Consider the following 12,500-nt stretch of genomic DNA (forward strand, 5'->3'; position numbering starts at 1 on the left):
TGTTTTTTTTTTCTTTTTACAAAAAGTTCATAGACACTTTTAGGTCATATTAGAACTTTTTTTAAAAAGAAAGAAAATGTTATACAAAACAAATTTCATTCTGTAGGCTGCAGCTGTGCGCTCAAGTGGTGTGGCACTCGCCTCCGTCAGACTGTAAGGTCAAGGGTTTGAGTCCCACTCCGAGAGGCGCAAATTTGAGTCTTTAAAAAAGGATCTTTGCTCACTTTCTCTCACCGTACTCAGGTGTCAAATGGCCGTAAACGGTGTCTCGGTCGAAATTTAATTGTTTTGTTTGTAAAATCGTCTTACGGATGTCCTGTCTCGTGTTGCTGTTGATTTGGGACCCCTTGTAAAGCGCTGTGAACACGTTAAGTGGATATTGCCCAATACAATTGCCCAAGTTAAACACACACACACACACACACACACACATATATATATATATATATATATATATATATATATATATATATATATATATACATGTATATACATAAATGTGCGGCAAGAAGATGAAGTTTCGTTATGACGCCGTTGAGATGAAATGACGAAGACGATGACGACAACAATCTCATCATCATCCTCATCATCATCACCATCATCATCATCATCATCCCCATCATCAATCCCATTTCCTCGAGTCTCCCAGAATCAACATTTGAGGACTGTGTCTAATGTTGCGTGACGCTGAGACAAGAATCCTGCATTATCGTCCCGCTGTGATTAGGGCTGGGCTATCTGACCTAACAAACTGTCAAAACACAATTTATTATTTTGGGGCCAGAAAATGTTTTTAAAATTACATATAGAAGGACTATGAATGTCCGACGTCAACATACTGGCAGGTCTGATGACCGAACACCATCATGGGCTGGTTGTAACATTGTTGTTTTAGAATATATATATATATATATATATATATATATACTCATTTTACCCTGAGTAAGGTGAGAGAATGTGAGTAAAGAGCCTTTTCCAAGGACTCAACTATACGCCGAGCGAAACTCGAACTCAGGACCTTCCGATTAATTCGGAAGCGAGTGTCAAACCACAAGAAGACAAAGCCGCACGCATAATATATGAAATAAGACATGTTATGGACAAAATTAAGTTGAGTTATTTTTGTGATTTATGGGAGATTTAGCTCACACGATCCAGAACAGGGCACTGTGTCATGAGGTCACCGTAACACTGCTCGCAAAATTCGATAACCTTTTAAATTTTAACAACAACAACAACGATTAATTAATTAAACACACAATAGCATTTCGTGTTTGCCATTAGGCAATATGACGTCATTGTGTTGTTACATAGCGACAAAAATAGCAACAACATAACATGTGTATCAAGGTCATTGTTGGACAGATTGCCGCCACTGGGGAAGTTTTTACTTTTTGTTGTGTGTGTTTATTTTTTTTTTTTTGGTTGTTGTTGTTTGTTTTGTTTTTGTTTTGTTTCATTTGTTTTTGTTTGGTTTATCTCTATCTCTATCTATATATCTATCTGTCTATTATTATCTATCTATCTATCTATCTATCTATCTATCTATTTATCAATCTATTTACCTATCTCTCTCTCTCTCTCTCTCTCTCTCTCTCTCTCTCTATCTCTCTCAATTATTTATATATATATATATATATATATATATATATATATATGCTATCTATCTATTTATCTATCTTTCTATTGATCGACCTAACTCAATAAATCGATCAATCAATCTATCTGTCTATCTATCTCTATCTATCTAACTATATATCTATCTGTCTATCTATTTATCTACTAGCTATCTATCTATCTATCTATCTAACTATATATATATATATATATATATATATATATATATTTATCTATCCATCTATCAATTTATCTATCTATCTATCTATCTATGCATCTTTGTCTTCCATCCCTCTTTTTTTTTTTTTTTTGTTGATTTAAAGGCGAGGTTCAAATTTATTATAACATGATTTTAAGTCGTGCTTCCTTGCAAATGAGCATACTATTTCCTGCCAACCAATGCTTTGTTTATTCATCTACGCCACTACCACATCATCTAATTCATCTGTGGTGTTTCATTCATCCTGTTTTGTTGATAAATGGGAAACCCGAAACGTTCATTTGATCTGTTTTTGTAATTAAATTGAAGCTTACATTCAATTTCACATTATTATTTATAACACGATCGAACAGTGATTTCTCCCATTATATATCCGAGTATAACCACGGACGGATGAAGCCGATTTTATCGATAGGACAGAAATAGCAGCGATGCAACTCAAGCCTCAAAAAAAAAAAAAAAGAACCCCGAGTCGCATTGGTATTACCTGTCCATTGATGAAAACATTTATCTAGATCTTTGGTTATCATGACGGATGAAACCATTTTTTGGAAAAAAATAATTTTCGCTCGCATTTAAAGAGTTAATGTCGTAATCCCTAATTTTACGATGAATAACTCTTGTTGGGTTTAAGATTATGATCATTTTAAAGAGTTATTCCCCGTGCAACGTGAGAATTCTTAAGTCGAGCAGATTTCAAGGGGAAAAGTTGTAGCCTCACATAAGAAAAAAAAACAAAACACAAACACTTGAGCTTTTATATAGCGCAATTTCCACTAAAGGTGCCCAACAGCAACACTTAATATGTAGAACGAGACATGACGCCTGTAAGGTGATGTTACAATTTCTTTCCGACTGAGACAATACTGTTAACGGCCACGTACTCATTTTACACTTGAGTACGGTGAGAGGATGTGAGTAAAGAGCTCGGCGCATAGTTGAGTCCTTGAAGAACGCTCTTTACTCAGTCTCTTGCCAAACACAGATGCTCAATGAGTACCTGTCGTTAATGGCGTTGTCTCTATTGGAAAAAAAAATGTTGTAAATCGACTCGTCCTACATAATATTCAGTGTTGCTGTTGGCTAGGGACCCCTTCTAAAGCGCATTGAGCACGTTTGGTGGATATTGCGCTACATAAATGCTCTAGTGATGGGTATTTGGAGCAGCATGGCTTAGCGGTGCGGTCTTTGCTTCGTACCCGAAAGGTACTGAGTTCGAGTACCCGCTTCGTTGCGTGGCCTTGAGCAAGTCACCTCGCCTTAGCTCACTTTTTTGGCGCTGCACTGCGGCTGACGCCTAGGTTGTTCCAGTCTTCCGTTGGAATAGACCCTAAAGAAAAAATTCCCCTATAGGGTGAATAAATGGAATGTCATTGTTTTATTTTTTAGTTGTTTTTTTTTTTTTTTCGTAAGGAATGGGAGCTGTCAATGGGGAGGACGGGGGGGGGGGGAAGGGGGAAGGGGGAGGGAGCTAGTAAACAGGACTTTAATTCTAATCGATATCATTATAATCGGGTTTTCTTCAAAACGTATCGATTTCCCAATCACCCCACAGGCATCCGCATTAGCTTTCCATTTCATCCCGTCGTTCTCTGATTGGTTCATCGAAACGAGGCAGATTTGCCATCCACCAATCAGGAACGATAATTACTATTGACATCCCATATTATTGTTTTTACTTGTTGCAGACGAGATTTGTGTGAAAGTTTGTGTACCTGAGTGCGTTTGTATATTGGTTTGCGTGTGTGTTTGTATATATGTGTGTGAGAGAGAGAAATGGTGAAAGAATGAGAAACGGAGGGAGAGAGAGAGAGATAGGGAGAGAGAGAGAGAGATAGGGAGAGAGAGAGAGAGAGAAAGAGAGAGAGATGGAGAGAGAGAGAGAGAGCGGGGGGGGGGGGGAGAACAGAGAGAAAGAGAATGAGAGAGGGAGATGGGAGTTATCGTGATGAAGTAATCGATTATGAATTTATAGAGCGTTTTGGTGCTTAGAGGTATATACAAATTTAGATAAATGCATGCATACAAACACGCACACACACCCACACACACACACACACAAACACACATATATATATACACACACACAGCTAGATAGCTAGATAGATATAGATAGATATATAGATAGATAGACAGGCATACAGACCGATAGATAGATAAATAGATAGATAGATGGATTGATAGATAGATGTATAGATAGATAGACAGATAGATAGATAGATAGATAGATAGATAGATAGATAGATAGATAGATAGATAGATAGATAGATAGATAGACAGATGGATAGAGAGATAGATAGATAGACAGACAGACAAATAGATAGATAGATAGATAGATAACAGGTAGGTGAGATGGAGAGATAAGGATGTACTGATTGATTAATTAATTAATTAATTAATCAATTAATCTATTTATTTATTTATATATTTATTTATTTATTTATTTATGTATGTATTTGTTAATCTATTAATTAATTAATTAATTAATTAATTAATGTATTTATTTATTTATTTATTTATCTATCTATTTATTTATTTATTAACATATTGATAGCGATGGGCCAAGGGAAAGGAATTCTATATTTCATTTTAAAACGAATTGAATGTTTTATAGAGGAAAGCCATGATAAATTCTCCATTCCACCATACTGGTACGGGATAATATGATGGTATGTATGATACGGAAAGTACAAATCATGGCCCGGAAATTAGAAGGAAAAAAAATATGTTTGGTTTGGTGTTTCCGTTACTAGGAGACGGGAACGATGAGGACAAATACTGATGATCGTGATAATGGTGATGATGGTGATGGGTGGGTGGGTGATGATGGGTGGGTGAGTGAATGCTATAACACGACAGTAAACGATTTCCATCGTTTCTATCCCGCATGTTATCGTCAAAGCACTCGGTTGATCAAAGCGGAAGCTCGCCGAGAGTAATTTGTTGACATTGACAACGGTTTGGTTGTTTGGCTGTCTCTTGCAGGCGTCCTCTATCGTTTGTGAGTGTGTTTGTGTGTGTGTGTGTGTGTGTGTGTGTGTGTTTATGTTTGTGTTTATGTGTGTATGTGAGTGTGTGTATGTACGTGTGTTTGTGTATGCATGTGTGTGAGCGGTTGTTTTTGTGTTTGTGTCTGTGTGTGTATGTGTTTGTATGTGTATGTGTGTGTTTGTGTTTGTGTTGTTATTGACGACAGTGAGTTGTGGTGCCGCAGGTAGAATGGAAAAGTGATGGATTTTCAATTTGGGTTGCTCTCTCTCTCTCTCTCTCTCTCTCTCTCTCTCTTCTCTCTCTCTCTCTCTCTCTCTCTCTCTTCTCTCTCTCTCTCTCTCTCTCTCTGAATCTCTTATATCTCTCTCTCTCTCTCTCTCTCTCTCTCTCTCTCTCTCTCTCTTTCTTTATCTCTCTCTCTTTCTCTCTCTCTCACTCTCTCTCTGTCTCCGTCTCTCATTTGATTTAATCCGCTGTCTTTAATAATGGAACCAAAAGTACTTCTGCTGAATCTAAAAGTTTATTTTAATAAGGAACGAAATAAAAATAAAAAAACCAAATAAAATTGTGGAAAAAATCATAATGTTGCCGACATGAACTATTTTACAGGTCTGATAACCCAGATTGTTATGAGGCCTATTGTTGCAATGGAAATTCCCCGAAGTGCCCATTACAACAATGTTAAATCAAGCCAAAAGATAGTATGCGCTTGGCGAAGAAGCTCATAACATTGCCATCCGGAAGTATAACGGACCAACACACACTGGACTACATTACAGCTCAAAAGTAAAAATATTTTTAAAAAAAACAACAAAAAGTAGTCCTTCAGGGCCGGATTTTATTCCGGTTTCTATAGATAGTATGCACTTGGCTAAGAAGTTCACAACATTGCCATCCGGAAGTAAAAATGGCCAACACACAAAACTGTGTGTAACCTTGAAGGTTTATAGTCTGGTTAATACAGTTTATTGAGAATTACTCATAAACGCGGATGGCAAAAAAAAAAACAATAACAAAGACATGAGTGACGTCATCCTCGAACTATCTATAGCATGAAACGGACAATAGTAATTGTTTGCTACCCTTTGGATAGTGCGCTAGTCTGTTTCAAAGTAATTTCCGACAAATCTAACAGACTCAGCTACCCATTCATTGCTGGGTGGGCAAGGCTAGGGGGGGGGGGGGGATTCTAAACTGCACCCTGGGTCGATCTCGGTCCAAGATGGAATTCATTTAAATGAAGGACGAGTTTCCTGACCAAATCTTTTAATATGTAGACATGTTCTTCCAGAGTACTGCAATTAACTTGCTAAAATCACTTTCGTCGTCTGCTCGGCCCCGACAAAACATACCAGTATGTTGCGATGGGTAACTTGTTATGACAATATTGGAATTCCCCCATGACACGCACACAAACACACACACACACACAAACACACACACACACACACACACACAAACACAGAGCCATACAAACGTGTAAAGCACACACACACACAGTGCCATACAAATGGGTAAAGCGCGCGCACACACACACACACACACATATACATACACACACACACACACACACCCATCTTCATGTTTGATAAAAGGGCGGTACTCTTCTCACATGGATAGGAATATAGGCCGTATCTGTGTCAACAAACACGTGACACCAAACGGCCCTTTCCACCCGGGTCGTAGTGTGTATTCTTTCTTTCTTGGCTAGTTTTCAGGGTAAAAAGTTTTGTCTCTGCTTTTTTTCAGAAGATGAATATGCTCTCTCTCTCTCTCTCTCTCTCTCTCTCTCTCTCTCTCTCTCTCTCTCTCTCTCTCTCTCTCTCTCTCTCTCTCTCTCTCTCTATCCCGGGACTAAATTTTGCGGCCCTTTAGTGAGACTAGCGATCCACCCATTGCCTAACCTCCGTCCATACTCCACCGAACTCAGGTGTAAAATTAGTACCTGGTCGTTAACAGCGTTGTCTCTGTCCGAAAAAAAAATAAATTGTAATATCGCCTTACAGGCTTCATGTTCCGTCCTAAATGTTAAATGTTGCTGTTGTAAAGTGCTTTGACACGTTTAGTGGGTATTGCACTATATAAAAGCTCAATTTTAATTTTAAAAAAGCTCAAATAAATAACTTGATAAATAAATGAATAAAAAATAGAAAATAAATAAATAAATGAATAAATAAATAATTAAATAAATAAATAGATAAATAAATAAATAAATAAATTAATAAATAAATAAATAAATAAATAAATAAATAAATAAATAAATAAATAAATAAATAAATAAATAAATAAAATAAATAAAATTAATTGTTGGCCACACACTTGGCCATCTGGCAGCATTGCTTAGGGTGGATTCGACGTTCACCTATTTGCAGGTCTGCTAATCCAATTCACCGTGGACTCATCGTTGTAATGGAAATCTTCTTTTTTTTCTAAAACGACGCAAAATAGCAACAATTTTAAACTAGGCCCATAATTCAATTCGGATGTTAGACCTGCATATATGTACACGTCGAATGGATCTTATTAACAAGTCGTTGCGTAAAAAATCAACCCGCTCAAGCATCCTATATTTTTTAATGTCTTTGCCTTCATCTCGTTAAATCGTATTAATATTCAAATGATTCCTTTTAAAATCAAATCAGTAAAAACCTAAAAATAGATAAATTCGAAACCAAATCAGGCGTAGCCTTTAATCTTTGAAGTTTCGAATACGTGATAATTTCCCGTAAGTAGAACGGTCTAAATCAGCTTGTAATTATTTATAGAGATGAAAGGTGCAGCAGCTCAAACGTCTTTGCCTCATCAGTTGTTATTGCTTAGTTAAGTTACTTATTTTTTTAATTCTTTTTTTTTTCTTCTTTATTATTTCCAGATCAGCCACAAATTCAAATCAAGTTTGTTTCAAAACGGTGACGAAAACAGAATCCAACAGCCATGCTATGAGGCAGTTTGTCGTGCAGATAGAATTACGAGGTAAGTCGTAGTTGTTGAAATAGTCATCTTGTTCTATTTCTTATTTTTTGTTTGTTTTGTTTTATTCTTGTTTTTTTTGTTTGTTTTGTTTTGTTTCTTTTTGTTTCTTTTTTTTGTTGATTTTTTGTTTGTTTGTTTTTTTTTGTTTTTTTTTTTGTTTTTTTTTTGTTTTTTTTCGGGGGGGGGGGGGGGGGGGGGGGGAGGGGAGGAGGAGGGAGGAGAGAGTTTACTTTTGGTTTAAGTTTTCAGCGACCTAAAAAAGAAGAAAAGGAGGGCTGTGAATGTAGTGCTGACGTCATCAAACCGTGATGATGTGAATAGAAAGCGGGAACAAGCACGTTTTGAGATCAAACGGATTTAGAAGATTCAAAAGGAAAAGCAAACTTTTCAAAAGGATGTGACATTTAGATTTGGAATGTGGCGTGGAGGCGAGATGGGGCGGTTGCACTTAGGGAAATTGTTATTTCACGGATTTGCACAGTCGGGCTTTGAAAAAACACGTATTTAAATTTTGGCCATAAACTCGTCCTTCAAATATCCATCGATTAAAATTACCCTCATCTTGACAAAAACACTTAAACCTGGGACCTCAGGAAGTCTTCCTTCAAGTCCCAGGTTTGAGAGTTTTTGACAAGATAAGGTTCGCTTTAATCGATCGATATTTAAAGGATGAGTTTTTCAGGCCAAAAGTTTTAATGTGTGTATTTTTTTTTTTCTTTTTCGAAGTTCGACAATATAAGCGATGTAGGGACAAGTTGGGGAGGAGGGGGAGGGGTGCCGGGTGGGGGGTGGGGATTTGGGGGGGGGGGGGGGTTGTATTATCGTTGGTTTGCGTTAAGTGAAGGAGGGAGGTAGGGAGGTAAAATATCATATTGCTGTTATGTAATTTAAAATCAGTATGAAATTTAAATGTGAGTGTTATGCAGGATGGTTTTTTTTTTTTTTTGCGTGCAGAGAACGAATTCTTGTCATGTGATAACATTTAAATTAGAACTTAGAATTTGGTTAACCCTTTTGCAGCGGGGTTTGAGTTTAATCTATGATGTGATCTCATTACGTATTATCTGAACGTAACTGTTGGAAGAGAAGAGACGGGAGTGAGTAAGAGGAGTAGAGTATAACGAAGAGGAGAGAGAGAGAGAGAGAGAGAGGGAGAGAGAGAGGGAGAGAGAGGAGAGGAGAGAGGGAGAGAGGAGAGAGAGGAGGAGAGGAGAGAGAGAGAGGAGAGAGAGAGAGAGAGAGAGAGAGAGAGAGAGAGAGAGGCGAATTTAGGATGTAAAAAAAAAAATTAGAAATATGACAAACTTAAATAATGAATAAAGGAGGCGAGAGTGGGGACTGTGAAATTGATAGGAAAAAGGGAACATAAGAGGGGAAATGTGTGTTTGTGAGTGTGTGTGGGGGAGGGGGGGGGGGGTGAGGAGGGAGAGTATAAGAAGTTAATAGAAGTAAGCGGAAGGTGTTTGAAATGAAAAGGAAATAGTGCAAAAGAATCGGAAGGGTGGGGAGTGGGGAGGGGGGGGGGGGGGGTGAGGGGGTGATTAATTGGGATAATGGGTAGAATTGAATGAGGGAGTGAAAGAAATTGAAATGTCCATGAATTTTGAATGTTTTTCTACTAACGATGTTGTTGTTTTTTTTGTTGTTTTTTTTTTGTTATGTTGTTGTTTTGTTTGTTTCTTTTTTATTCTTTGGCTTCGTTTTTATCGTTTTCTTTTTTTTTGTTTTTGTTGTTGTTGTTTTCTTTTTGTTTTAATTTGATTTGTTATTAATGTTGTTAATTGATTTCTAGTTTTTTGTTTGTTTGTTTGTTTTTTTATCTTTGTCTTTTGTTTTTCACAATGTCCCCGTTATTTGTCTTTATATAGCAATTAATCTCGTTTTATCTCATGTCTGAAATTGTTTTTAAATATATATAAGTATATATGTATAATATATATATATATATATATATATATATATATATATATATATATATATATATGCCTTGTAACTGTTTGAAATCAGCCCCAAAGCGTCACCATAATGAGCCACGAGACTACACCGACCACAGAGGGATGGATCATCGTTACTTTGGTAAGGAATGGAATGGAGCATGTCTCGTAAGAGTCAACACGTGTGCGGCACTTTGAGGTTATACATCAGACCTAGGGACACATCGTATTCTATAATTGATTAACTACAGCAAAGTTACAAAATTTGATGCAGAGAAAAATGAAGTGAGTATTTGTGACTCATATATAAATGGGGACCCTATGTGGTCTAGTGGTATGATACTCGCTTTCGGATCGGAAGGTCCTGGGTTCGAGTCTCGCGCTCGGCGCATAGTTGAGTCCTTGGAAAAGGCTCTTTACTCACATTCTCTCACCGTACTCCGGTGTAAAATGTGTACATGGCCGTTAACAGCGTTGTCTCTGTCCGAAAAAAAAATGTAATATCGCCTAACAGTCGTCATGTCACATCCTAAATGTTAAGCGTGTCTGTTGGCCTCTGTAAAGCGCTTTGAGCACGTTTAGTGAATATTGCGCTATATAAAAGCTCATTTAGAAAGCTCATTTAGACCCTCTTTTACAAGAGTCACTTTTACTGACTTCATTTTTCTCTCTATCTTATTGGCTCATGTAGGCACTTCTAGCTTTAGGCTATACAAAATTTGTATGAGGTAAAAGTTGAAAATAAGCTGCACTGATTTGAACATTCCAAAATGCGTGACACAACTTTTATTATGACAAATGGAAGGAAGTGAAAAATCAACAAAGTGGGTTGCTTAGATGACAACCTAGTGAGTTTCCATCCCTGTAATAATTAATATAATTTTGTCACTAATCAAGGGACTGAATTAACTCACTCAATCCTAGAGATTTTTGATACTTTTCAAAATTGGAAAAAAAAAATGTTTTGAAAATGAGCATATCTAGATCGTTTTATTTAACTACCGTGAACGTGCAAAAACTAAAAACAATAGCTTTGATACTACAACCCCTATAATTTGTCTCAGAAAAATGTAATAATAAATTAATAGACATGGGTTACAAGTAACCCGGGTAAACTACGGATATAGTCGGTGTTAGGGTTGAGTGAGTTAAGCAGCAAATTCATTGACTCTATAGTGTTTATACCGACACTGCAAATTAAAAAAAAAAAATCTTGTTTTGACTTAATTCCTAACCTTACACGTGTCAGTCTTACAAGACATGTAGTCCAATTTTAGGTCCTCAACGTGACAAGACAACACATGGACAAAGAGGGTGGAGGTTTGTATCCCGTACGTAAAAATATGTAACTAATAAAATGTGCCCATGAATTAATTTGGTTAAAAATAACCATGATGCATGCATTTTTTTCTCTCTCTCGTTATTTTGCCATTCATATCATTCATATATCTGCTTTTCATGAAAAATTTGGTTTGTGATTTATATATATATATATATTATATATATATATATATATATATATATATATATATATATATATATATATCATCTATAGCTTTTTTTGATTTGGTAGTTTTGAATTATTCTGTATTCTAAATAAACGTCTCATGTTATGTCATTGTTGTGTAGTGATATCACTATCTTCTGCATTATAAATCTTGATATCGGATATGACGTCATGGTGATACAAATATCACGTGACTTTGGAAGAGGCCGTGTTATTTTTAGACTTTCCTACTACGACCCACTTCCTCGAGAATCGGTCTAGCTCCAGAGAATGTCATTTGCACTGTGGGCTACAGGTCTTCTGGAACAAAGATTTATAGTCGGCGTGGTCAGTTCTCGTAAGAGTGTGACCGTCTCGATATGGATGGGACTTCCGGGAAGTCAGATTTTTTTGTCGGATTTTTGACTTAGTTGAGGGGCATTATAATCATAATCGATGGATAATATTATTTGAAGGACGAGTTATCTGTTCAAAATTTTAGAAATGTGTTTTGTTTTTTTTTTTGTTTTCTTTTTTGTTTGTTTGTTTATTTTGTATTTAATTCATTTTTCTGCTTTTGTTTTTTTTTTTTTTGTATTTTTTTTTTTCATTTTTTTTTTTTTTTTTTTTTTTTTTTTTTGTTTTTTTAGGGGGGGGGGGGGGTGTTGTTTTGTTTTTAAGAGCACGACTGTATAGTTCATAACAATTTTTCTCTGTTGTTTTTTTATCATGAAATAATAATGACCGTAATATGAATCATGGGCTCTTCCAAGTATCCAAATCGTCTCTTGCTTGATGTTTGATGTTTTAATCAGCTTTTGTGGAGGTCAGAATCAATCAGGTCGCTAAGAGCTGAAGATTTAACTAGGCAGCAACATAATTTGGCTTCGATTCGAAATAATCTGTACTCGGTTGTCAGACCTGAAAATGTATGCTCTTTGTTTTAAGGTTGAACAATTCTCAACGGAGAAGTCAGTATAGCCCGTTGACATGTCATATCGGAATACAAACTAATAATATTATTTTCTCCAAATTGATTCTGGTTGACCTAATAGAAGGTCTGATCCTGACCTCCTCAATTATTATATACTCAATATACTTACTTACTTAGGCCGCCCCTTGGGGCGCCCAACATGAGCCACAAGTCTTCGCCATTCTGTCCTGTCCTCCATAAGCGTACGCATCTCCCGGGTGTTGTCCATTCCTGTGTCATCTAGCAGACAGTCAATGTAGGTCAATATAACTAATAAACAAAAATGAATATAACAGCTTCAAAAAA

At 36.4% G+C, this 12,500-nt stretch overlaps 1 long non-coding RNA gene across 1 annotated transcript in view; it reads left to right on the top strand.

The window, feature by feature from the left end:
* The window catches only part of LOC144972108 (uncharacterized), a 27,281-nt gene extending 19,311 nt beyond the window's left edge, over window positions 1-7,970 (top strand). The window contains exon 4 of the long non-coding RNA XR_013645271.1: window positions 7,701-7,970. This is a non-coding gene — a long non-coding RNA (uncharacterized LOC144972108). The remainder of the gene's footprint in view (window positions 1-7,700) is intronic.
* The last annotated feature ends 4,530 nt before the right edge of the window (window positions 7,971-12,500 follow it).

Source organism: Berghia stephanieae, chromosome 4 (assembly GCF_034508935.2).
Source record: "Berghia stephanieae isolate SIO BIC M18660-M18661 chromosome 4, UCSD_Bste_1.3, whole genome shotgun sequence".
Lineage (NCBI taxonomy): Eukaryota > Metazoa > Mollusca > Gastropoda > Nudibranchia > Aeolidiidae > Berghia > Berghia stephanieae.